General features: G+C 43.3%; 1 protein-coding gene and 1 pseudogene across 1 annotated transcript in view; one reads left to right on the top strand and one right to left on the bottom strand.

The window, feature by feature from the left end:
- The window catches only part of MAP2K1 (mitogen-activated protein kinase kinase 1), a 118,558-nt gene that overhangs the window by 4,926 nt on the left and 88,723 nt on the right, over positions 1–24,909 (top strand). The window lies entirely within an intron of this gene.
- Positions 24,319–24,585, bottom strand: LOC104662572 (annotated as a pseudogene).

The raw sequence follows: 24,909 nt of genomic DNA, 5'->3' as shown, positions 1-24,909 counted from the left end.
CATTCTAAGGTGTTTATATGGTTTTATAATTCCACCTGTTAGTTTGATTATGTGTATACCCTTGGGAAGTAGAAGGATGATTTCGTATGCTTCTGCTTAGGATTCTAAAATGCTATTGTGCCAGAAATCTGCATTTCATAGACAGGATAGAGTAGGTTATGTTGAGGTAACAACCACAAAATCTCAGTAATTTAACACACTTTCCGGTCAGTGGGAGGCTCTGTAGATTGGAGTCCTTTAGGGATCCAGACTGATTGAGGCATCGCCTCTGAAATACACCTACATGAGGAGGGAATCTTGTGAAGAGCCACATTCAGGCTCTTAAAGTTTTGCCCAGAAGTGAGCTTTGTCATTTTTGCTACCATTTCTTTGGCCAGAGCAAATAATGTGGCCATGTTGACCTTCAAGGAGGGCAGTGACCTTGAAAGGGGGAGAACAGGAGTATTTGTGTGTGTGTGTGTTTTTTTTTTTTTTTTTGAGAAAGAGTTTTACTCCCACTGTCCAGGCTGGAGTGTAATGGTGCATGCCATCACGCCCTGCTTAGTTTTGATTTTTTTGTGGAAATGGGGTTTCACCATGTCGCTCAGGCTGGTCTTGAACTCTTGGGCTCAAGCGATCTGCCCACCTCATCCTCCCGAAGTGCTGGAATTAAAGGTATGAGCCACTGTGCTGGTGAACCAGGAGTATTTGAACAGAAGCAGTGACCATCCCTAAATTTTATATCAGTTTCTCCTTTGTTTTTTTCTTCTTTTCTTTTTTTTTTTTTTTTTTTTTCCTGTGATGGAGTTTTGCTCTTATTGCCCAGGCTGGAGTGCAATGGCACCATCTCGGCTCACTGCGACCTCCGCCTCCCATGTTCAAGCAATTCTCCTGTCTCAGCCTCCTGAGTAGCTGGGATTACAGGCATGTACCACCACGCCTGGCTAATTTTGTATTTTTAGTAGAGACGGGTTTCACTATGTTGGTCAGGCTGGTCTCGAACTCCTGACCTCAGGTAATCTGCCTGCCTCGGCCTCCCAAAGTGTTGGGATTACAGGTGTGAGCCACCGTGCTCAGCTTTAGTTTCTTTTTTTTTTTCTTCCAATTTTGTGCTCTATTCATGATGCTATACAATATGTGTCTAGTTCATTATTTCTCTTGGTCGTAGAGCAGTCATGTGCATCTGCCACATTTTACTTATTTATTTCTCTAGAATTAGACATCTTTGTTGTTTTCCAACTCCTTACTGCCTCAAACAGTCATGACCATGACCATGACCAAGACCATGACCATCACCATCCTTGCACATCCTTGTCTCCTTTGGATGTTGTGAGTTTCCTGTGGAATGTACTCAGAAGTGGAATTGCTGGGTCTTAGGGTACATTGCCTCTCCTTCCAGGATAAGACGTATTATTAATCTCTCTCTTTTTTTTTTTTTGAAACGAATCTCACTGTGTTGCCCAGGCTGGAGTGCAGCATCATAGTCTTGGCTTACTGCAACCCCTGCCCACAAGGTTCAAGCAATTCTCCTGCCTTAGCCTCCCAAGTAGGTGGGATTATGGGTGCCTGCCACCACATCCGGCTAATTTTTGTGTTTTTAGTAGAGACGGGGTTTCACCATGTTGGTCAGTCTGGTCTCCAACTCCTGACCTTGTGATCTGCCCTCCTTAGCCTCCCAAAGTGCTGGGATTACAGGCGTAAGCCACTGCGCCCAGCCATTCATCTCTTTAAAACAATACCGTTAATCCAGTTGCAGTAGTGAGGCAGGGTACCTCTCGAGATCTCACTTTTTCTTTGACCTTGGGCAAGTCCTTTCGACTTTCTGACTCTTGGTTTCCTTAACTGTAAAGTGGAGGTGATAATTGTGACAATATCTTTACCATGGTGCCTATGAGGCCCTACCTGATCAGGTCCTTAGTTTTCTTTTTTTTTTTTTTTTTTTTTTTTTTTTGAGACGGAGTCTCGCTCTGTCGCCCAGGCTGGAGTGCAGTGGCCGGATCTCAGCTCACTGCAAGCTCCGCCTCCCGGGTTCACGCCATTCTCCTGCCTCAGCCTCCCGAGTAGCTGGGACTACAGGCACTCGCCACCTCGCCCGGCTAGTTTTTTGTATTTTTTAGTAGAGACGGGGTTTCGCCGTGTTAGCCAGGATGGTCTCGATCTCCTGACCTCGCGATCCACCCGTCTCGGCCTCCCAAAGTGCTGGGATTACAGGCTTGAGCCACCTGGCGCCCGGCCAGGTCCTTAGTTTTCTTCTAGTGTCCTCTTCACTCATGCACTCTTGCCACACTGTCCTCTGTGCTCTTGGGTTATAGGTTGGGCACATTCTTATCTTAGAATCTTTGCATTTGCCATTCCTGCTGCCTGGAAAGCTTATCTCTCAAATACTGTATGACTTGCTTCCTCACTTTCTTCACCCCTCTGTTGAAATGTCTCTTGACAGAGACCGTCTTTGATCACTCTGATACAGAACTCCCTGTCATTTTCTGCTGCTTGATTTTGCCTTATTTTTCTTTGTAGCACAGACTAGTAACTGAGGGTGCGTCGTGTATAAGTATTTATCTTCTTCTGCCACTCCAAGTGTAAGCTTCATGATGGTTGGGGCTTTGCCTTGTTCATTGCTCAGTGTGTAGGACAGATTCTGGCACATGGAAAATACTCGGTAGATATCTGTTGATTAAATGGCTGACTAGATCCTACCCCAGAGGAATACTTTGAAGATGTATAAAATTTATTTGAAGACTATAAGGTGCCGAATAACCTTAGGAGGGTTCACTGCTTGGCCTTAGTAGTGTTCATGATTTTGGATTTTGAACTGTTTCTATGTAACCCTGAAACACTCAGACTTACTTATTGCATTCAGGGTGTAGTTCATAGCATCAGCAGTTCTGCCAGGTTTGTAAGGAACACACATCTGTTAGAGCATGAAGGCCCTGGAGGATGAAAGTTTGAGACAGGTTGATGTGCTTTTTTTTTTTTTTTTTTTTGTCTCTTATGACTCTTTCTGAGATGTGCACCATGATAACTAGGAACTTTTTTTTTTTCTTTTTTAAGAGACAGGGTCTTGCTCAGGCACCCAGGCTGGAGTGCATTGATGCTCACTATAACCTTAAATTCCTGGGCTCAGGGAATCCTCCTGCCTCAGCTTCCTGAGTAGCTGGGACTACAGGCACGTACCACCATGCCTGGCTAATTTTAAAATTTAGAGATAGGGTTTTGCTATATTGCCCAGGCTGGGCTCAAACTCCTTGCATCATGCAATCCTCCCTCCTTGGCCTCCCAAAAGTGCTGGGTTTGCAGGCATGAGCCACCGTGTCTGGCCTGATAACTAGGAGCTTTTGAAGTGGTTTCACACTGATTTTGTAGTTTTGAAGTTGGATGCTTCTATTGGATAGTTGACGCAGTAACTAATACTGGTGCTGTCTTTCAGAACAGCTTCATGTGAAAAAGGCCTGCTTAAGCCTGTGTCTTTGGGAAGAACATCTCTGCTGCTATTACAGCAGATACAGAAATAGCAAAGAAATTCTTAAAGATGATTTAACCCATGGCAAGGAAATATATGGGACTCTTGTTTGAATGTAAACACTCACAGAATTCCAATTTCACTTATTTATGCACCTTTGAAAGAAAGGAAGAGGGGCCGGGCGCGGTGGCTCAAGCCTGTAATCCTGGCACTTTGGGAGGCCGAGACGGGTGGATCACGAGGTCGGGAGATCGAGATCATCCTGGCTAACATGGTGAAACCCCATCTCTACTAAAAAATACAAAAAACTGGCCGGGCGCGGTGGCGGGCGCCTGTAGTCCCAGCTACTCAGGAGGCTGAGGCAGGAGAATGGCATAAATCCGGGAGGCAGAGCTTGCAGTGAGCTGAGATCCGGCCACTGCACTCCAGTCTGGGGGCAGAGCGAGACTCCGTCTCAAAAAAAAAAAAAAAAAAAAGGAAGAGGATACTGTATTAGAGTACAGTAGTCCTCCGTTATCTTAGTGGCACACATTCCAAGACCCCTGGTGAATGCCTGAAACCACAGATATCAGTAGTACCAAACCCTGCATATACTATGTTTTTTCCTATGCAGTATGTGCCTGTGATAAAGTTTAATTTCTAAATTAGTCATAGTAAGAGATTAACAATAATAACTAATAAAAAATATAACAATATATTGTAATAAAAGTTACATGAATGTGGTTACTGTACTTACTGTGGGTAACTGGAATTGTCAAAGCAAAACTACATTTGAGTGGGGACTCCTGTAGCTGTTGGCCCTGTCTTGCCTATCCAGCTTGATTTTCCTCTGTTTCTCGGTTCACCTGCTGTGGTCCACTTACCACTTTCTTTACTCTCCTCACTGTGCGCCTAGCATACTGCTTCTTAACCTTCTTACATCTGTCTGGTCTTGCTGCCTTGGCCTCCCAAAGTGCTGGGATTACAGGCGTGAGCTGGGCTTGGCCCTCTTGCATGATTTTATTTTTGTTTTATACTTGCCATTATGCTTTAGCTTCTGTGAAAACAGGGACTGTGATTGTCTGATACTTCTCCACTGTCTGCTGTGGTGCCTGGAATAAAATAAATGGTACCCATCTTTTTTTTTTTTTGGAGATGAGTCTCACTCTGTCGCCAGGCTGGAGTGCAGTGGCGCGATCTCGCCTCACTGCAACTTCTGCCTCCCGGGTTCAAGCAGTTCTCCTGCCTCAGCCTCCCAAGTAGCTGGACGACAGGTGTGTACCACCACACCTGGCTAATTTTTGTATTTTTAGTACAAAATTTAAGAAGGATGTCCTCAATCTCGTGATCTGCCCACCTTGGCCTCCCAGAGTACTGGGATTATAGGTGTGAGTCACCATGCCTGGCCCTTTTTTTTTGTTTTGTTTTGAGATGGAGTTTCACTCTTGTCATCCAGGCTGGAGTGCAATGGCACAATCTTGGCTCACTGCCACTTCTGCCTCCGCCTCCCAAGTAGCTATGATTACAGGCGCACACCACCATGCCCAGCTAATTTTTGTGTTTTTAGTAGAGGCAGGATTTCACCATGTTGGCCAGGCTGGTCTCAAACTCCTGACCTCAGGTAATACGCCTGCCTCAGTCCCCCAAAGTGCTGGGATTACAGGCGTGAGACACCGTGTCTGCCCAGAATGGTACCCATCTTTCAATATCTTACATAAAGCTTATCTCCCATGGGTGTAGTCTTTTCTGAGCAACTCCCTGCCATGCACAGTTACATCACTCCTCACTTAGTTATAATACTTTTTTGTTTCTTTGAGACAGAGTTTCACTCTTGTTGCTCAAACTGGAGCGCAATGGCATGATCTTGGCTCACTGCAACCTCTGCGTCCTGGGTTCAAGTGATTCTTCCAAGTAGCTATGATTACGGCCGCACACCACCACTGCGAGCTAATTTTTGTATTTTTAGTAGAGACAAGGTTTCACCAGGACAAGGTGAAACCTGGACAAGGTTGGCCAGGCTGGTCTCGAACTCCTGACCTCAGGTGATCTACCCACCTCGGCCTCCCAAAGTGCTGGGATTACAGGCATGAGCCACCATGCCCGTCCTGCAACACTTTTTAATGATGTGACCTCGGTCATATCACTTAACCTCACTGAACCTAGTTTTCCTCATTAGTAGAGTAAGGCTGATAATAAGAAACCCATGAGGGAAGTAGGGTGGGAGGGCATCATCCAAAATAACATACACAGAAGCACTTTATGGGGAGGCAAGAGTGGAAAAAGAAAAAAGAAGAAGCACTTTACGATCACTGGAATGCTATGCAAATGGGATGTGTTAATGATGCCAGCGTTTGATTTCCTCCTTAGAAGTCTGAATGGTTCCTTTTGTTCTTAATAGCAAATTGTAAATGTTGATAAATCATGTTGATTTAGATATTTCATATGCTGCTTGTCCTTCAAATCTAGCCCAAACCTACATCTATTTATTTATTTATTTATTTATTTTGAGACGGAGTCTCACTCTGTCACCCAGGCTGGAGTGCAGTGGCCGGATCTCAGCTCACTGCAAGCTCCGCCTCCCGGGTTCACGCCATTCTCCTGCCTCAGCCTCCCAAGTAGCTGGGACTACAGGCACCCGCCACCTCGCCCAGCTAGCTTTTTGTATTTTTTTTTAGTAGAGACGGGGTTTCACAGTGTTAGCCAGGATGGTCTCGATCTCCTGACCTTGTGATCCGCCCGTCTTGGCCTCAAGTGCTGGAATTACAGGCTTGAGCCACCGCGCCCGGCCCCAAACCTACATCTAATCAGGCCTTGAGATCTAACTTCCTGTTTATAGCAAATACAGGAATAGAGGAATGAGTTAATGACACCAAGAGGAAACAAATCAGACAAACCTAGGATGTGAAACATTCTCTAAGACAACTGATTTTGTCAGTATAGGCCAGGTGCGGTGGCTCACGCCTGTAATCCAGCACTTTGGGAGGCTGAGGCGGGCAGATCATGAGCTCAGGAGTTCGAGACCAGCCTGGCCAACATAGTGAAACCCGATCTCTACTAAAAATACAAAAATTAGTCAGGTGTAGTGGCACGTGCCTGTAATCCCAGCTACTCGGGAGGCTGAGGTGGGAGAATTGCTTAAATCCAGGAGGTGGGGTTTGCAGTGAGCCAAGAGCATGCCGTTGCACTCCAGCCTGGAAGACAGTAAGACTCCATCTAAAAAAAAAAAAGAAAAAAAAGTCAGTATAAGGGTGGCCATGGTATTATAGGCCACACCTATAATCCCAGCACTTGGGGAGGCCTGCCAAGTCAGGAGGATTGCTTGAGCCCAAGAGCTAGAGACCAGCTTGGACAGCATGGTGAGACCTTGTCTCTACAAAAATACAAAAGTTAACCAGATGTGGTGCGTGCATATAGTCCCAGCTATTTGGGAGACTGAGGCGGGAGGATTGGTTGAGCCCAGGTGGCAAGATTGCAGTGAGTGGTAATCGTGCCACTGCCCTCTAGCCTGGGGAGAGAGTGGGGCCCTGTCTCAAAAGAAAAGGTGATATCAAGGGAAAAAAGGGAGAGTGGTGCTGTTCTAGGATAGGAGATTAAGGAGACATGCAGATCAAATGTACTGCATGGGTTGGGCACGGTGGCTCACGCCTGTAATCTCAGCCTTTTGTGAGGCTGGGGCAGTAGGATCACTTGAGCTTGGGAGGTCCAAGCTGCAGTTAGCTATGATTGCACCACTGCACACCAGCCTGGGTGACAGAGTGAGACCCTGTCTCAAAAACAAAACAGAAAAACAGATATACTGCCTGAACTCCAATTCTGTACTGGATCAAAAAACAGTTATAAAATGCATTGTTGAGACAGTTGGGGAAATGTTAGTAAAGTATTGCTAATTTTTTTTTTTTTTTTGACACGGAGTCTCTGTCATCCAGGCTGGAGTGCAGTGGTGCAATCTCGACTCACTGCAACCTCCTTCTCCTGGATTCAAGCGATTCTCATGCCTCGGCTTCCGAGTGGCTGGGATTACAGGCACATGCTACCATGTCCAGCTAATTTTTGTATTTTTAGTAGAGACGGTGTTTCGCCATGTTGGCCAGGCTGGTCTCAAACTCCTGACCTCAAGTGCCTCGGCCTCCCAAAGTGCTGGGATTACAGGCGTGAGCCACCATGCCTGGCTGTATTGCTAATTTTTTTTAACGTAATGATGGTACAGATATTATGTAGGAGAATTCATATTCATACATAATGCACAAAACTTACTCTGAGGTTCAGGAAAAAAACCCAGACATACACAAACAGTGGATAAAGCAAATGGAACGGAATGTTCAGTTGTTTTGTTTAGTTAGTTTGAGTTTCACTTTTATTCTTTCAGTTTTTCTGTATGTTTGAAAAAATTTATAATAAATTAAAAAAGTACCCCAAAAGCAAAACTCATTTCAAGTCTTATGTACTTTAATGTCAACTAATATTCACTCTCCCATCTCTAGATCCTTTTGTGCTGCTTGTCTACATTGTGTGACAAACATCACATTAAATGCAATCTCTCCCCCCGCCCCCCCACCTTTTTTTTTTTTTTGGAGATAGGATCTCACTTGCTGTGTTGCCCAGGCTGCAGTTCAATGGTGTGATCACGGCTTACTGCAGCCTCACCTTCTGGGCTCAAGCGATCCCTCCCCAGAGCCTCTGCTCCCCAGTAGCTGGGACTATAGGCACATGCCAATATGCCCAGCTATTTTTTTTCACTCTCGCCCAGGCTGGAGTGCAATGGCACGATCTCATGTCACTGCAACCTCCACCTCCCAGGTTCAAGCAATCCTGCTGCCTCAGCCTCCTGAGTAGCTAGGACTACAGGCATGTGCCACCATGCCCAGCTAATTTTTGTATTTTTAGTGGAGATAGGTTTCACCATGTTGGCCAGGCTGGTCTCAAACTCTTGACCTTGTGATCTGCCTGCCTCAGCCTCCCAAAGTGCTGGGATTACAGGCGTGAGCCACCATGCCCAGCTATTGCCCAGCTCTTTTTGTATTTAATTTTAGATTCGGGGGTAAATGTGCAGGTTTGAGCATGATGCTGAGGTTTGGGCTTCTTGCATAAGTACTTTATTATATTACTATATAATTTTTTATTCATTAAATCTACTTTATGAATCTTTTTCTTCTTCTTAGGAAACATACTTGTTTAAACCCCTAGGTGTCCAGCATTGCTGATTCGATATATCATTATTGGTAGATTTGAGAACACCAAAATACATTTAAACAAATTAGCAAAAAAACCTTTTCTGCTAGCTTTTCTTTTCCTTTTTTTTTTTTTTTTTTTTTTTTTCCCTAGAGGGGTTCTTACTATGTTGTCCAGGCTGGTCTCAAACAACCTCCTGAAGTGCTGGGTTTAGAGGTGTAAGCCACTGTGCCCAACCACTTTTTCTTTTTTTCTTTTCTTTTTTTTTTTTTTTTGGAGATGGAGTCTCGCTCTGTTGCCCAGGCTGGAGTGCAGTGGCCGGATCTCAGCACACTGCAAGCTCCGCCTCCCGGGTTTACTCCATTCTCCTGCCTCAGCCTCCCGAGTAGCTGGGACTACAGGCGCCCGCCACCTCGCCCGGCTCGTTTTTTGTATTTTTTTTTAGTAGAGACGGGGTTTCACCGTGTTAGCCAGGATGGTCTCGATCTCCTGACCTCGTGATCCACCTGTCTCGGCCTCCCAAAGTGCTGGGATTACAGGCTTGAGCCACTGCGCCCGGCCTCTTTTTTTCTTAACTCCCTCTTTGGAACATTTTTGCTAGCATTTCTCTATGTGGATATTCCACCACATCCCCCTGAAGTATGAATCAAGCAGTGGTGAATCTTTCTGACACATCAAGAAAACAAATCCAGAGAACACAGAGACTAGGGACAAAATGAGGCAAACCTGAGAAGAAAGCTCAGGGTCCCAGTTTTGTTTCTGTTGTTCACTTCCAGAAGCTGCCAATTTGGAAAAATCGTCCTGGTCTCTTACTGCAACTTGATTGTGTTTTTACTTCATGTCCTGTGCCCTTGTTGCCCAGAAGCCCAAGAGAGCTGTTTAGAGGCTTACATACCTGTTTGCTAAGTTTTCTTCTCCTCCTCCCAAGATGAATAGTGTTTTGTTTTAAAATAGCAGGTGTTTTCTGAATCCCATGAAGGGTCAAATGCTAAAAGTGCTGATCCTGACTCTGATTTCGCTGTGTAACTCTCAGGGGCATCCTGCTCTGATGTCAGGAAGGGAGTCAGGTTAAGAAGAGGTTACCTGGAGGTTGAAGAAAAAATGGACAAGGTAGAAAGACCTTGAACCCCTCCCTTTGAATAGTTGCCTGCTTAAGGACAATGCTTTAAAATTTTTGAATGTATGAATACTTTCTAAAGAAAAAACCTGTAGACATTACATTCTCCAGTTTAACTTTGTTTATTCCATTATATACGTTTTTGGATAGCTGAGATCAGTTGATTTTTTCCCGATTTTTACATGTGGACATAATCCTCATTCTTGTCATTTTTATTGGCTGAAGAGGAAAGTCTGATAGGATCTGGCTAAGCAAATGACACTTTGTTGATTATTAGGTGGCCTCCAGATTTTTATTATCTAATGATAGGCTTGTAAATGTTTTTGAGTCCATTTATTTTGTTTTGCTTTTAGATGAATTCATCCACCCGATCAGAGGCAGTGGACCATGCTACCGCTGTTGTTACATATTAACAGAATATGTTCCAAAAAGAGATTGAACCAATTTACAGTGTATATTTCAACTGTTTCCTCAAGCTTCATGACTTTTTTTTTTTTTTTCCAGTTTAGTGGTTTTCGATAGTTTAATAGGCAGTATAAGGGCCCCTTTAAAGGTCAATTTGCTTCCCTTTAATTGTTATATTTTTGAATTGCATCAATTCAGTTTAAACTCATATTTATTGAATGCTTACTGAACGTAAATCACTATTTTGGGAGCTGCAGGTAGGTGACTCAAAGATGAATAACATTATCTCAGCCTTCAAGGATCTTAAAATCTAATATGAGAGTGTAGGGGGAGATTTTCGGAATACAAGAAGGAGGAAACAATGGCTACAGAGTAAGAAAAGTGCCACAGAAAAGCTACAAAGCAAGCACTGTTGGAGCTTGGCCTGAGGAGGGAGTGTGTGCATCCAGGAGGGGAGATGAAGAGAGCCTTCATGGAGGAGATGACATTTGAACTGGGTCTTGAAGGATGGCTAGGATTCCACGTGATGGGGGGGCGTGGCAGGAAGAGAGTGCGGGATGAGCAACTTCACACAAGTGGGAAAGCCTGGGATGTGTAGAGAAGCCAGCAAGTAGTTGAATGTGACGGGTGCATCGGTTCAGGTCGAAGGAAATGAAGCTGGAGAGGTAGGCTGAGGTGGTTTTGTGGTTCCAGGCTGAACATTTTGAAAAGTCACATGCAAATTTTTCTTCCTTTCTGATCATTTTTAAGTATTTCTGAGTAGTTTTCATATGCTTTGTATTTTGAAGTTTTATAAATGATGTGCTTACTACATTGTTCCATTGTGTGTAATGTATTAAGAAAAATACCATATTTATTTATTTATTTATTTATTTATTTATTTATTTGAGAAGGAGTCTCGCTGTGTCGCCCAGGCTGGAGTGCAGTGGCACGATCTCGGCTCACTGCAAGCTCCGCCTCCCGGGTTCCCGCCATTCTCCCGCCTCAGCCTCCGAGTAGCTGGGACTACAGGCGCCCGCCACCTCGCCCGGCTAGTTTTTTTTGTATTTTTAGTAGAGACAGGGTTTCACCGTGTTAGCCAGGATGGTCTCGATCTCCTGACCTCGTGATCCACCCGCCTCGGCCTCCCAAAGTGCTGGGATTACAGGCTTGAGCCACCGCGCCCGGCTGAAAAATACCATTTTTAAATATTGAAAAGCGTGTTTTTTGAATGGGCATTATGTATAGCATACTTTTCTTTAGCAGTTTAACATCTGTCATCTCTCCACGACTAGCAGGAATATGTGACTTCATAGCCTTTTTCTTCCCCTTATGTGGTTAACTCTTTTTCCCATGTGGAATATGCTTGGTATGAGGTGTATGTCTAAGTTAGTTTTTCTCCACAGTGAATTCTAGTATCTTACTGGAGTTTACTAAACATGATGCATTTATCCATCTGTTGTATTTTCAGGTTTACCTTGGTCTTTTTGATATTTTTCTCTACTAAAACTTTTTAACCCACTTTTAAGTAGTTTTGAGAGTCGTATATATTTTTTAATTTGGTAGGGTTAAGGAAAACTTCAACAATTTTCATGGGGTATCTTTCCACTTATTCATGTTTCCTCTTTCTCATGTTAGGATATTGTAGTTTCTTCTCTATAATTCTCTTGCTTCCTGAGTTAATATTTCAAATACGTAACATTTTGATACTGTTGTTATTGAACATTTTTAAGTTTGTATTTTCCATCTTGACTATGGTTTGTTTTGTATGAACTGGTTATATCCGGCAGCTTTGTTAAATCCACTTTATCTAGTAACGTTTTTTGTTTGAATATACATGCATTTGTAGATTTACTGGTGTCATCTGCAAAACAACTTTTTCGTTTCAATGTGTTAGATATTTTATAGCTGTCTTATCTTGCATTGCTCTCAGTAGCAGTTCTTGTGTCTCAGGGAACACTATTAAGTGTAATGAGGTTTCTCAAGGACCTTCTGGGCCAGGGACTTTTCTCTTCTTTCCAAGGAGCTGTGAAAAAAGGAAGCAGCTGCCCAGATTTATAGAAGCAGAGCTTATTAGGGCTGGATGGGACCTAACAGCTTCTCTAGACCTGGGCCTATCATTTGAGAGATAAGGAAACCAGGCCTAGAGAGGTGTGAATTAGCCAGAGTTCACACTGCTGAAGTGGAAGGAGGTGGTTGAGCTTTTACTCTTATTTACTTATGGTACATATTACATACAGTACATGTTTTCATTTGGGAAAGTTACTTGGTTTGACAGTTTTCCAAGTTTACCCAATATTAAATTTTGGTAACTACGCAATATCCTTAAAAAAATTATTTTCAAGTAATTATCTGAAACTCTGGAAAAGGTTACCCCTGTATATCACCACTTTCCTAGGTGGTTGAGGGAAAAGAGAATAAATAAAAGTTGTGGGGTTGGGGCTGGGACAGGGAGGAAAGGGTATTTTAGTCCTTGATCCTTAGTAGGAGGGCCTATTTTTAAGCTTCATAATGTCAGTTTTAAAAGCAGTGGTTTTCAAAATAACCGCAGACGAAAGTCCCCTTGAAATGGATGCCTTTCTGGAATTGACCTATTTTGAGTTTAGCTGTTACCAGAAGGGTTCAGAATCTCGAATGCTCTTAAATGCATTTACTTTTCAGACAAAGTGGAAATTGAGTGCATAATCCACATGGGTTCCAGATTCGGGTTAAATTTAGGAATTTGGGGAGTTGTGGAGAGAAGATAATCATTGTTTTATAGGTTTGTCTGAATCCAGGTTGTTTCCTTCTTTATTGAATTATAATGTGTATATCCAGGTTTTACAGATTAGATCAGACCCTCACCCCATTTAAGAGTCAACTCAAAGTCAGAATTATTTGTCCCCTTTGCTGCTTTCATACCACCCTTTAGTAAACAGTCCTCAAGAATGTCCTTATGTCAGGGAGGGGAGGCCTCAGAAGTTAGCAAGAATTCCAAGCTCACTGTAAACCTTTTGTTTAATGGTTTACTCAAATCCAGATAGAAATTCTACCAAAATACCAGCCTGTATTTCAGCTCCTCTTTCTTGGAGTCTTTAGGATGGTGGGAAAACAGACAGAAGAGAGCTGTTTAACATTTCAGTAATTATTAATAATAGAAAATTTATCCTGCTAATCAGGCACTCATCTGTGTCCACTGATAAAACTTGGTGATTGGAGCCAAGGAAAGGTACCATTCACTAAAGGAAAGAGCAGTAGATAGTCAGGCATGGTGGCGTGTGCCTGTAGTCCCAGCCACTCGGGGGCTGAGGCAGGAGAACCACTTGAACTTGGGAGGTGGTGGTTGCAGTGAGCGGAGATCATGCTGCTGCACTCCAGCCTGGGTAACAGAGAACAGAGTGAGACTCTGTCTCAGAAAAGAACAAAACAAACAAACAAAAAACAGTGGAACATTGGCTAAGCTCTTAACACATTATATTAATTTAGAGATTGCAACACTTTAATATTTACTGGAGTACTCCTTCTATAAAAGTCTTTTTTGTCTTGTTTTATTTTGGTACTAAATGAATGTCGGGTTAGCCGTAAAGGTAGCTTGCTGCATTTCTATTTCTTGTGTTCTAAATCATTGAATAATTAAAAAAAAAAAAGTACTAAAGCATTTCCAATTAAAAAGGAAGGTGTAACATTTATTAGGGGAAGTCAAGGGGAGAGGTGGTGAGGAAAGTACCAGAAACCACCAACAGGTGTTTTGGTTACATTGAACAAAGAATCAGCTTGATATACAATCCCTGCGAAGAGTTTATAAATTCCTGAAGGAGGGTGAGAACCGGAGCGGACACAGTGAGCGGAAATGGTGAGCGGAAATCAGTGGTTCCTGAGGCACAGGACTTGGGTTACTGGGTTACCGGAGGCTTGCTCCCACCCGAGGACCTGGGAACAATTCCTGAACAAGTTGCTTTCTTGATAGACAAGGATGCATCTATAGGACCACCTCTGTTAATCTGTGGGGCAATAAGAATTGATCCTACTGCAGGAAGGAGACTAGGATGAAGCCAGAAGACATGGAACTTGTATCCCTAGAGGACATTGTAACTGGAAAAATAGCTACCATTTATGAAGGCCCACCTGGTCTCTTTGCATTCATTATCTTGAATTCGCACTAAAATTCTGCAAGAAAGGTCATAGTATTCTATTTTACAAATAAGGAAAATGAAGCTCAGGGAAGTTAAGTAATTTCATAAGGTTACACAATTAGTAGGTGGTGGAGCTAAGTTTAGACCCAGGTCTGTCCTACTGTGATATGCATGCTTTTTCCACATGGCCCTCTCAAGACTGTGTAAAATGCCAGAGGTCTTTCTGGAGCTTCACTTCCCAAAACTGCTACATTTAAATTAATTAAAAGTTGAAAAATCAGTTCCTAAGTTGCACTACCCACATTTCAAGGGCTCAGTGGCCATGTGTGGCTAGTGGCTACTATATTGGACAGCACGGGTTAGAATGCTTTCATCATTGCAGAAAGTTCTATTAGTGCTGGTCTAGAGGTCATTCAGTTTTGCCTCTGTATTTAATTTTTTCCCCTTTTATTCCACAAAGGAGAAAATGAGGGACAAAGAAAGGAAGTAACATTCAGCATCGGACATCTAATTAATCCAGTTTTTTGGACTGGTTGCCTGTTAGATTTTCCCATGCCCCACATTCTTCCCTTAAGAAAATGAACAGAATGGAAATGTGAGAAATGGAGTGACTCCCCTACTCTTCCAGCTTTGCCTGGCCTTTAAACTAGATTCTTTCTCCGAAAGAATCCTGCATTTTACCAAGTTCAAAGGGCATGTCCGGATTAGTTTCCCCGAAGGAAATGAAAGATGTTTGTTGGAAAGGAATTCCATTCTTAATGTATGAAATAGCACTTGGATTCCCTCTGGTTCTTTCTCTGACTTCCTACCAAGTGCTTTGTAATTGAACTTGCAGCTGCTAACCATTTGTCTTCCAAAGGAGACCAACTTCAAAACAGTTCAAATGACAGAGGGATGTATACTTTGAATGCAAGCAGCTGCCTGTTATCTGCTATTGATTCAAATGGCATTTGTGTTAGGGTCAAACAGATTTAGATTATGGCCAAAATTACAACAATAGATTTCTAACTTGTATGTTAAGAATAAGATGTATTAACAGTCGTCAAACTGATGTTTAGTGTTTAACTCATACGTACTAGGCACTGGGTTGCAAGATGAACTAAAGGGACTTTTGCTGAAATGGGAAAGGATGTCGTGTTATGGACAAGTCGAATGCATTTTAAATTTCTGTCTGAATTATATTGCTGGTATTTGCCATCCGTGTATCTTCCTATTTAGCCTTGAAATTCAGCAAAAGCCTCAGTGTGGATCATACTTCATAGCTCTGAAGTAAAGTGAGGAGTCATGTGCAAATGTCCTTTTAGTAGATGCTATTAAAAGGCATTTAAATTATACACTCCAGTGTCTAAATGACAGTCTGAAGTGTATGTGTGTTTGGAGGATGGGCAAGTGGGAGCAAAAGGAGGCATTGTGCTGGGGCGATTGATATTTTTAGGAAGCCTAAATGTAATGTTTGATTTCAGTACAACTAACAGACTCATGATTTAGAAAAGTTGTCTATCAAAAACTGAGAAATTGAGGTTTTGGTTTCTTCTCAAAGAAATGTTCAAGTCATGTGCATGAGTATGCTCAGAGAGATTAAAAATGGGGAGGAATTGGAATGGTGGCAAGATATCCAGGAAAGTGCCTGTCTTCTCTGAGAGTTGAAGGGCAGGAGTGGAAAGGACTTTAAAGATGGTGGCAACAGGCCGGGTGCGGTGGCTCACCCCTGTAATCCCAGCACTTTGGGAGGCTGAGGCAGGCGGATTACCTGAGGTCCAGAATTTGAGGCCAGCCTGACCAACATGGAGAAACCCTGTCTCTACTAAAAGTGCAAAACATTAGCCGGGCATGGTGGTCCATGTCTGTAATCTCAGCTACTTGGGAGGCTGAGGCAGGAGAATCAATTGTGCCATTGCACTCCAGCCTGGGCAACAAGAGTGAAACTCCATCTCAAAAAACAAAAAAAAAGATGGTGGCAACAGCTGGAAGGGGTCCCCAGGAGCTCTGACACCTGGCTTTTCTAACTGCCTAACATAACGGGGTTGGGGAGCAGAGCATCCAGAGGACTCCGTGTATTGTTTTGTGGTATGATGTCTAACTTCTAGAAAGTTGGGAATACGCTTCTGAGAGTTTTGGAGTCAACAGGCCCGAATGCAGGATGATCAAAAGAAGATGGCTATTCCTCTGAGTGGTGCTGGTTTTGGGGGCCAGCAGTGCAGTGAAAAGCCCAATTTCCAAATCCTATTTTGAATGTTTCTACCCCCAACAAGCATTTCATTTGACTCCAGAGACTAACCACTCTTCCAGAGGGTCTAAAAGTCTTCAGGCTTCAGAATTTTTAGGCTATAGTGCTTTGGAATAACAGTGCCTTGTGCAGAAAAGTGTGAGATCTGAGCTCTTTTCCTGTGAACCTGTTAAGTCACTGCATTACCAACTCTGTGCCTCAGATTTTTTCTCTTCAAAGTGGGGGTGATGGTAATGACTTCCTACCTTTCAGGGTTTATGTATGAGCTCCACATAGTTTCATGGGCTACCACCCAGCATACTTTCAAGCAAGTAGATAGTAAGAATATTACATTTTATTGTTGAGAGGAATCTTGGATGTCTTCTGTTGTAACCTTATCTTAAATCCAGGGCTACAAAGAAGGGTTAAGGCTAGACATGGCTCATGCCTGTAGTTCCAGCTACTTACAAGGCTGAGGCGGGAGGATTACTTGAGCCCAGAAGGTTGAGGCTGCAGCAAGCTGTGGTAGTGCCACTACACCCCAGCCTGGGCAACAGAGCAAGACCCTGTCTCTTAAAAACGAGAAAAGGAAAACCAAAGAAAGGTTAAGAGAAGTTGGCTATGTCACACAGTATATTTGGAATTCTGTGACTTTTGAGTAACATAACCTGAAGGCTGTATGGCACAGTGGAAAGGCTTTGTAGCCAGCAGACTTTGAGTTTGAATTCTGACCCTGCCTTACTATGTCTGTCTTGTGCAAGTGCTTTTACATCCTTACATCTGTAAAATGGGCATAATAACATTTATCCAACAGAAAGGATTCATAGATACTCTGTGTGTAAACTGCTTTTTGTGATTAACAAGACTAATGGTAACAGCCATGATTAGATCCCTAGCACAGGTTGCTTACTTTCTCTCAGGTGAGAAGGAGAGAAAATTCTCAGCTCCCAAAGAACTTCCAGTGACAGGGCTCTTCAGCTGCTCTTTATCCAACAGACTTAGAATAGAGGCAACACCGGGCATGCTTGCAATTTTTTAGGATGTGCAGGAAGCAGAAGAATTATTTTCAGTGAAACAGGAGTCTGCAAAAGGTGCCTTAGGAAACAACTGCCACACAGTACATCCCAATATAGACTCCTCCCAGCTTCTCTAGGACAGCCATCTGCCTGACAGGCCCCACCCAGGTAAGCCCAACTTTCTTCTCCCAAGAGTTTCAGGAGGATTTCCTGATGTTTGTGTGTGTGGGTGGTATGGGGTTGTGTTGGGGGTTGAAGAGGGGTGTTAATTTGGGATGGGTAGTCACTGGCTTTTGGTGGCATACTGGAAGGTAACACTCCTGTGGCTGAAGCCAGATGTTGGGGATCGGCGCATGGTTCATCCAGACATCTTCCTCAGTGGGTCCTGGCCTCTGCTCATACTGTGTCTTCTACTGGAGATTCCCTTCTCCACCTCTAATATACGTATGTTGAAATCTTCATCTTATGTCAAAGGTTAACTTGGAGGTCACGTCTTCTGTAAATCCATCACAGACCTCTCCTCCACTCCATCCAGGCAGTGGTCATCTGCTCCACCCTCCGGAGCACTGTACATATTCCGTCACACTTCAGTTACTTATGTAATTGTCTAGTCAGCAGAAGATACTCCTCTCCAAAGGGCGAGGCTCTGCTAACCCCTGTGAAGCCTGGCTTTGAGTTTATGAGGGGTGATTCTTGTTAGTTTATAATTTTTTGGCACAAGAGGGTCACAGTGTTGGTGGTAACCGTAGCATCTGTCCTAGGAGGCTCTGTATGCTCTTCATTGTTCATACATCCATTTATTTCTTCACTCAGCCACATGAGGCATGTGGGATGTATGTTGTCCCTGCTTGACACATGAGGAAACTGATTCTGGTTAAAGGACTTGTACCTGCCATACAGGCAGCTAAGAGTGCCTATAGTCCTTTGTATTGCCTTTTCAGCCAACAGCCCCGTCCCAGCCCAAAGAAGGAAACATTTGGGGAACACATACTGGTGATGATGACATCTTCCCTATTCTGTGGCGTTCTCTTAGCCTTATGCCTGGCACAGAGGAAGGCTCTGGGAATGTTTGGGCCGGATGGATCTGGGAGCCTCATTTGCATGCCAAGCTGCATACTTATCCCTAGCAAATGCTGGTCTCCTTGATGGATATGTGACATGGGTGGCTGAATTTACATGGCACCTGGTGGCTTCTCACACTCCTCCGCCACGCCTCTGGGGACTAGGATAGGACAGATGGCCACAGACAGGATTCTCAGCTCTGCAAATCACATTTGGGAAAAAGTTAAGTTTGTGCAATAACACAATTTTGGTAACATGGTTTCATGCTGCTGGTAAATTCTGTAACACTCTCTGGATAAATCACACTTCAGCAGAACTCACTTGGGAACAGAGTTTAATTTCACTGTAGGTGGCTGTGATTCCCACCCACCAGTCTTCCCACCCCCATTAATATATCTAGGCTGATAAGGTGAATGCTGTGCTAAGCAGGCTATTTCTGGGCCCAGGATAGAATTACATTATGTTTTTTATTTATTTATTTTTCTGTGTATTTTTCAATTCACGGACCCTTTGAAAGAAGAATTACATTATGTTAATCATCCGTTTCCCCATCAACACCTTTAATTCCTTCTCCTCAGAGTATAGCCACTTGTCCTTAAAATGAAAAGGTCTTGACAGTTCAACTTCCTGTATGTATATATGAAGAGGTTGAGGCCCAGAGAGACTGGGCAGCCTACTCAGTTGTCAGATGGCTGGTGAAGACCTGCATCTGGATCCGTCGACTTCTCTTCTGTGCAGGGCCCTTGTCTTTTGCCCTGCCCTACTGTTTACCCTTGTCTTCTGTCTTAGAACTAGGGGAGAGTCTATAGCATGTTTGAAATGAATAAAAGTGAATACTTGTTCATTGTTAAAGGACCCCAACACAGAACTAATTTCCTGTTAACCCTTACATTTTCTCTTGACATATTTTTGGTGAGGACCTAAGGCTTGACAGATTTCTGTACAGTGACATGCAGTCCTAGGGGTTAACTCTGTGTGGGTTTGAGCAATAGGATTTAACTTTTAGGAAAAAGGGGGAAAAGAGAGAAGGTCGATAAGTGTATTTGGAGAGAGAGAAAAAATAGTTAATTTTTCTCTTAACAGTTAATCTGAAATGGTAACACAATTGTGCCTTTTGGCTCTAAAATCACCATATTTTGATACATAATCCAAAGGCAGGGATCCAGACTGCTGAAGATTATTAAAATGTAACAATAGGTCCAAGTCTAGAACTTGAAAAAATTTCTCATTTGTCAAAGAAGTTCCAGTATTCTACATTATCTTGCTAATGAATTTGGGGAGCCTTGGGAGCTCAGCAACTGGTATGCCATCGACAGGTTTGCGGTCCTCTCTGGTCTGGGGTTGGTCTTAAGTGGGAACTTCTGGGAGGGACACACATACAGTCCAGTGAGACTATACATGAACTACTCAGGAGACAGATCACTTGGCAGGAATGAGGCAATCTTTGTACATATCTGTTCTGCTTTACCAGCTACATTTATAAGCTTCTACAGATGAAGAGTTCAGCCTTGATGTCCCATCTCTCGCCCAGGCCTGCCATGTACTAGATGATCAGTAAAAGTGGAATGAATGAAAGCCAGTGCTAGTTTAGAGAGCTTCTGTGGGACAGAAGTTTTGTTCAGTTGAATTTCCATCAATATCAAATGCAATGTTAATGTGCATTGAGTTTCTTGGTTACTATTCTTGAGTCCTCTTTTTTTTGGTCCTTTTTGACTGATTAAGCAAGGCTGGACTGGCTGGAGCCCCTAGATGCGACCAAGAAATGTGACTCCTGCCTGGATTGTTGTAGGTAGAGTGCTTAATATGGGGTCTGGTGTGAAGGAAGTTGGGAGTATTATCTGGTCAACTAGAGTTTAGTTACTAGGTTGTAAATGACTATGGTGGGTACGGATGTCATGAATATACTAGGGTCTGAGGGTCTGAAACAGTTAAAGCTCCTCTCAGAATAGCCCAGACAGCTCCCAGGAAGTAGCTTCTTAGGCAGGATGTGGCAAACCAGTGGGTAAATGAGAGCCCTTCTCCTCTGGAAGAAAAGGAAGTAGGTGGGGAGAAGTGAAGAGGAAGAGCTTGGTAGACAAATCTTTTTATCTGCTTCTTTTTTAAATGCCAGACAGACCCTGCAGATTTTTGACCCAAAGTGACCAAAGTCCTAAGAATGCCAGTAATACTGGTTTTGCTATTGCCTTTTCCCTGCAGCTAAGAATTCAAGTTTAAGATCCTTTAGAGTGTTTTTCAACAGATTTTGTTTTCTAACTTTGATCATTGGTGTATTCTTTAGTGTACTTTCAAGATTCACAGTGAATGTGGTGTCATCCAAAATCACATTCTTTTCTAACCAAGGATAAGTCAGAAGAAAAGATATATATCTATATCTATTAGAAAAGTATCTCTTTAATGTGTTTACCTATTTACCCATTTTAAAACACATTCCCACCCATTCTCTGTCCAGGTGCTCATAACAGTCCCTTGTGATACAGGACAACAGTGTGCTTCCATTTAAGGCAGGAGAGAAATCTTGCCCATGGTCAGATGACCAGTTACCAGCAGCATTTATAGAGGGCTCCAGACCCTCTGACTTCAAGTTCAGGGTTGCTTCCACAATTTTGGTTCTTTTTGTTAAGAATATAGTTTATACATTGGAGACAAATTATTATTTTTTTGTTTGTTTGAGATGGAGTCTCGCTCTGTCGCCCGGGCTAGAGTGCAGTGGCCGGATCTCAGCTCACTGCAAGCTCCGCCTCCCGGGTTCAGGCCATTCTCCTGCCTCAGCCTCCCGAGTAGCTGGGACTACAGGCACTCGCCACCTCGCCCGGCTAGTTTTTTTGTATTTTTTAGTAGAGATGGGGTTTCATCGTGTTAGCCAGCATGGTCTCAATCTCCTGACCTCGTGATCCGCCCGTCTCGGCCTCCCAAAGTGCTGGGATTACAGGCTTGAGCCACCGCGCCCGGCCTGGAGACAAATTATTGATGGAGGCTGCAATTTTGCAAATAAAAATAGCCTTCAAAAATCCAGTAAGTATATATGAAATGAAATAAGTGAACTGAATTTGCTGAGCTTTGGTGTTGCTGTAAAAGCAACTATCCTTTGTAAACTTATTGCATAGATAATAATGCAAACCAGTGTTTAGGAATCAGTTTCAGGACTACGGTTTGATATGTGGAAACACCTCTGCCTTTGCTATGGGCTGGTAGACGTAATGGGCTGGACTTGGCTGTACTGTGAAAGGCTTCTTTGAGCTGATTCTTTGACCAGGTAGTGAAAGCATTAAGCACCTAAAAACGAAGTCTTCAGGAGGCTTCCAAGGATCTGGAAAGCTGAACTCAGCAATTTTTAGACTTCAGTTTTCTGGACAGCTCTTCTACTCAAGGAAGCCAGTATCTCTTGCATTTGTGTAGCTCTTGACTCCATTTCTTTGAAGGTTTCAAATGATAATTTTTACATTTACCCAGGTGTCTACTCTGCCTGAGCACATAAGTGGTGATTTGGCCCAAAAGCTGCATACTTAGATTGCATCCTGGTCACACTGATACCTTACATGCATTTTAGATATTTAAATTTTAAAACAAATATTCTTATGGCAATTTGTGTTTGTTTTGAGATGGGGTCTTGCTGTATTGCCCAGACTGGAGCTCAGTGGCTATTCACAGGTGCAGTCATAGTGCACTGCAGCCTCAAACTCCTGGCTTCAAGCCATCCTTACACCTCAGTCTCCTGAGCAGCTGGGACTACAGGCACATGCCACTGTGCCTGGCCCTTGTGGCAATTTTATTTATTATTATTATTATTATTATTATTATTATTATTATTATTTTGACAGAGTCTTGCTCTGTCGCCCAGGCTGGAGTGCAATGGCGTGCACTCTGGTTGGCTCACTGCAACCTCCTCCCGGGTTTACAAGCGATTCTCGTGCCTCAGCTCTCAAGTAGCTGGGACTACAGGCATGCGCCACCACGCCCAGCTAATTTTTGTATTTTTAGTAGAGATGGTTTCACCATGTTGGCCAGGCTGGCCTTGAACTCCTGACCTCAAGTGATCCACCCGCCTTGGCCTCCCAAAGTACTGGGATTACAGGCGTGAGCCACCATGCCCAGCCCCTTGTGGAAATTTTTAGAAGCTAGGATGTCAAGCTGCTCTTTGCTCAACCCTAAATGTCCTGAAGCATTCTGGGCTGGTGTCTAGTACCATCTTGATCCTAAGGAAATAAGCTTGACTCTTCTCTTCTTGGTGCTTCAGCACTGCATTTTCCTCAGTGGGATTGGAACAAGCATTAAAGCAAAACAAAAAATTGTAAATGAGACTTAGGGCAACTAACCTGCTCTAGCCAGAATAAAAAATTTGTTGATGTTTAAAGTTCTCTGACCTCCCTGTGTCTACCTGTTTGTAATACTAAAACAAATTATGAACTTTAGTAACAAGAAAAAAGATTATGGCAGATTTCACACAGCTAAAAATATTACAGGAATTCAGCAACCTCAGAAATATTTCTCATGGCAGATTCTCATCCATTTCTGTATTGTAGGCTTTTTTGTTTGTTTGTTTATTGTATACCTCACACTGGGTTAGATTCAAGTTTGGGGGTACTTCCAGCTTAATTGAGGATATGAGCATGTAATTGCAAGGCATTGTGACACATGCTCTCACTCTGGTGTGTGATACAGCACAGGCTATGGGAACACAAAGGGTGAGTGACTTCTGCTGTTTTGAGGAGTGAAGGACTGTATCCCCAAAGCAGGCATCTGGGCCTGTCTTGGGGTTTTTGGGTCTACTCTTTTGTTATTTTTTCTTTCTTTCTTTCTTTCTTTCTTTTTTTTTTTTTTTGTAACCTTATTTATGATGAAGGGACTTTTTCTTTTTTTTTTTTTTAATTATTTACACTTGCACTTTTGATATCCTCTGCATTCCTGGCTCTTGTCATCATCTTAGACTTGTGAACCTGCGTCAGGTCTCTGTTAGGAGTTTCTGGCCTATCTGGTCAGCCACATACTGAGTAGCTCCACCTGTAGAGCCTGCAGGGTATATCTCCAACTCACCTTGTCCAGAAAATAATCCTCTTGTCACCTGTGATGACTTCTGATGCTAACTACCCAGAGTCAGGCAGACCTCATAGGTTAAACTCACAGTCCTCTGTAAGACTGCCCTTTATAAGACTGTTACAGTCTTAGGGGTTTCCTGACCACACACACCTCTGTTGAACTGGCTACACATTGGAGGGTTTTCACTATCCTCTCATTCACTTCCATAGTTTGCTAGAGCAATTCACAGAACTCAGGAATGCACTGTATTTCTGATTACAATTTTATTATAGCAAAAGGGGTACAAATCAGGAGCAGCCAAAAGAAGAGGCATATAGGATGAGGCCTGGGAGGGTCCCAGATGTAAAGTTTCTGGTGTCCTCACCTCATGGAATCAGGGCACAGTAACTCTCCTAGTACATTGATGTGTAACAATATGCTTAGAGTATTGTTAACCAGGGAAGCTCACCTGATCTTCAGTGTCCAGAGTTTTTATTGGGGTCTCCTAACATAGGCATGGTTGGTTGAATCGTCATTGGTCGTGTGATTGAACTCAATCTCTAGCCCCTTTACTCACTGCAGGTTAGACTGTATTACATGGCTCAGAGCCCCAACCTTGTAATCACATGATTGGTCTTTCTGGTATGGCCAGACCCCATCCTGTGTCTTTTCTTTTTTTTTTTTTTCCCCAGTCATCTTTTATTTGGAGGTTAATTCCCATTAGGATATGAAAGGATTCAGCAGCGATAGAGATTGTATTCCTTATGGAGGGGCTTGGGCCAAGAAGGTCATGGCGGGGAGTGTAGAGCATGCCCTCTTCTTCAGTGGTGCTTGCATAGCCACCTGTGCTTGAGCTCCTTGTAGAAAAGGCAGTAGCTGAAGAGCACGTAGCCTGCCAGCATGATGGTAACCCCTGAGATGTTTCCCTTCTTCATGTTGATGTAATACTTGTAGTACCGGTAGTAACCTCTTCAAAGTGCTCCGGTAGTGCCACCATTGCTGAAGTCCTACATCAAAATCCAGTTTGGCAGCTCCCCTAGTTTGACCTCCAGAAGTTTCTTGTCCTTCACTGGTACGACGGATGCCATCTTGGAGTCCTGGTGTCCATTGTCCCTGTGCCATCTTTTTAAGCTAACTGGGGGCCCACGTTAAGTCACTTTATTGGCGTAAACTATCAGGGCCCACTGTGAATAACAAAGACACTCCTATTACTCGAGAAATTCCAAAGATTTAGAGGTTACCTCCAGAAACCGGGGAAAAAGGCCAGCCAAATTATTTATTATACAACATCCTCCTAACCCCCAAAGCTGTCTAGTCCTCATTTTTGTGATGTGGTAAATGAGGTCCCCCTGGATGCCCAGCCAGAAACCTGGAATCACTCTCAACTCCTCCCTCTCTCCCCCCATATCCAG

This window comes from Rhinopithecus roxellana, chromosome 5 (assembly GCF_007565055.1).
Source record: "Rhinopithecus roxellana isolate Shanxi Qingling chromosome 5, ASM756505v1, whole genome shotgun sequence".
NCBI lineage: Eukaryota > Metazoa > Chordata > Mammalia > Primates > Cercopithecidae > Rhinopithecus > Rhinopithecus roxellana.
Note: the sequence above shows the minus strand (reverse complement) of the source record. Positions and strands in the feature narration are given on the sequence as shown.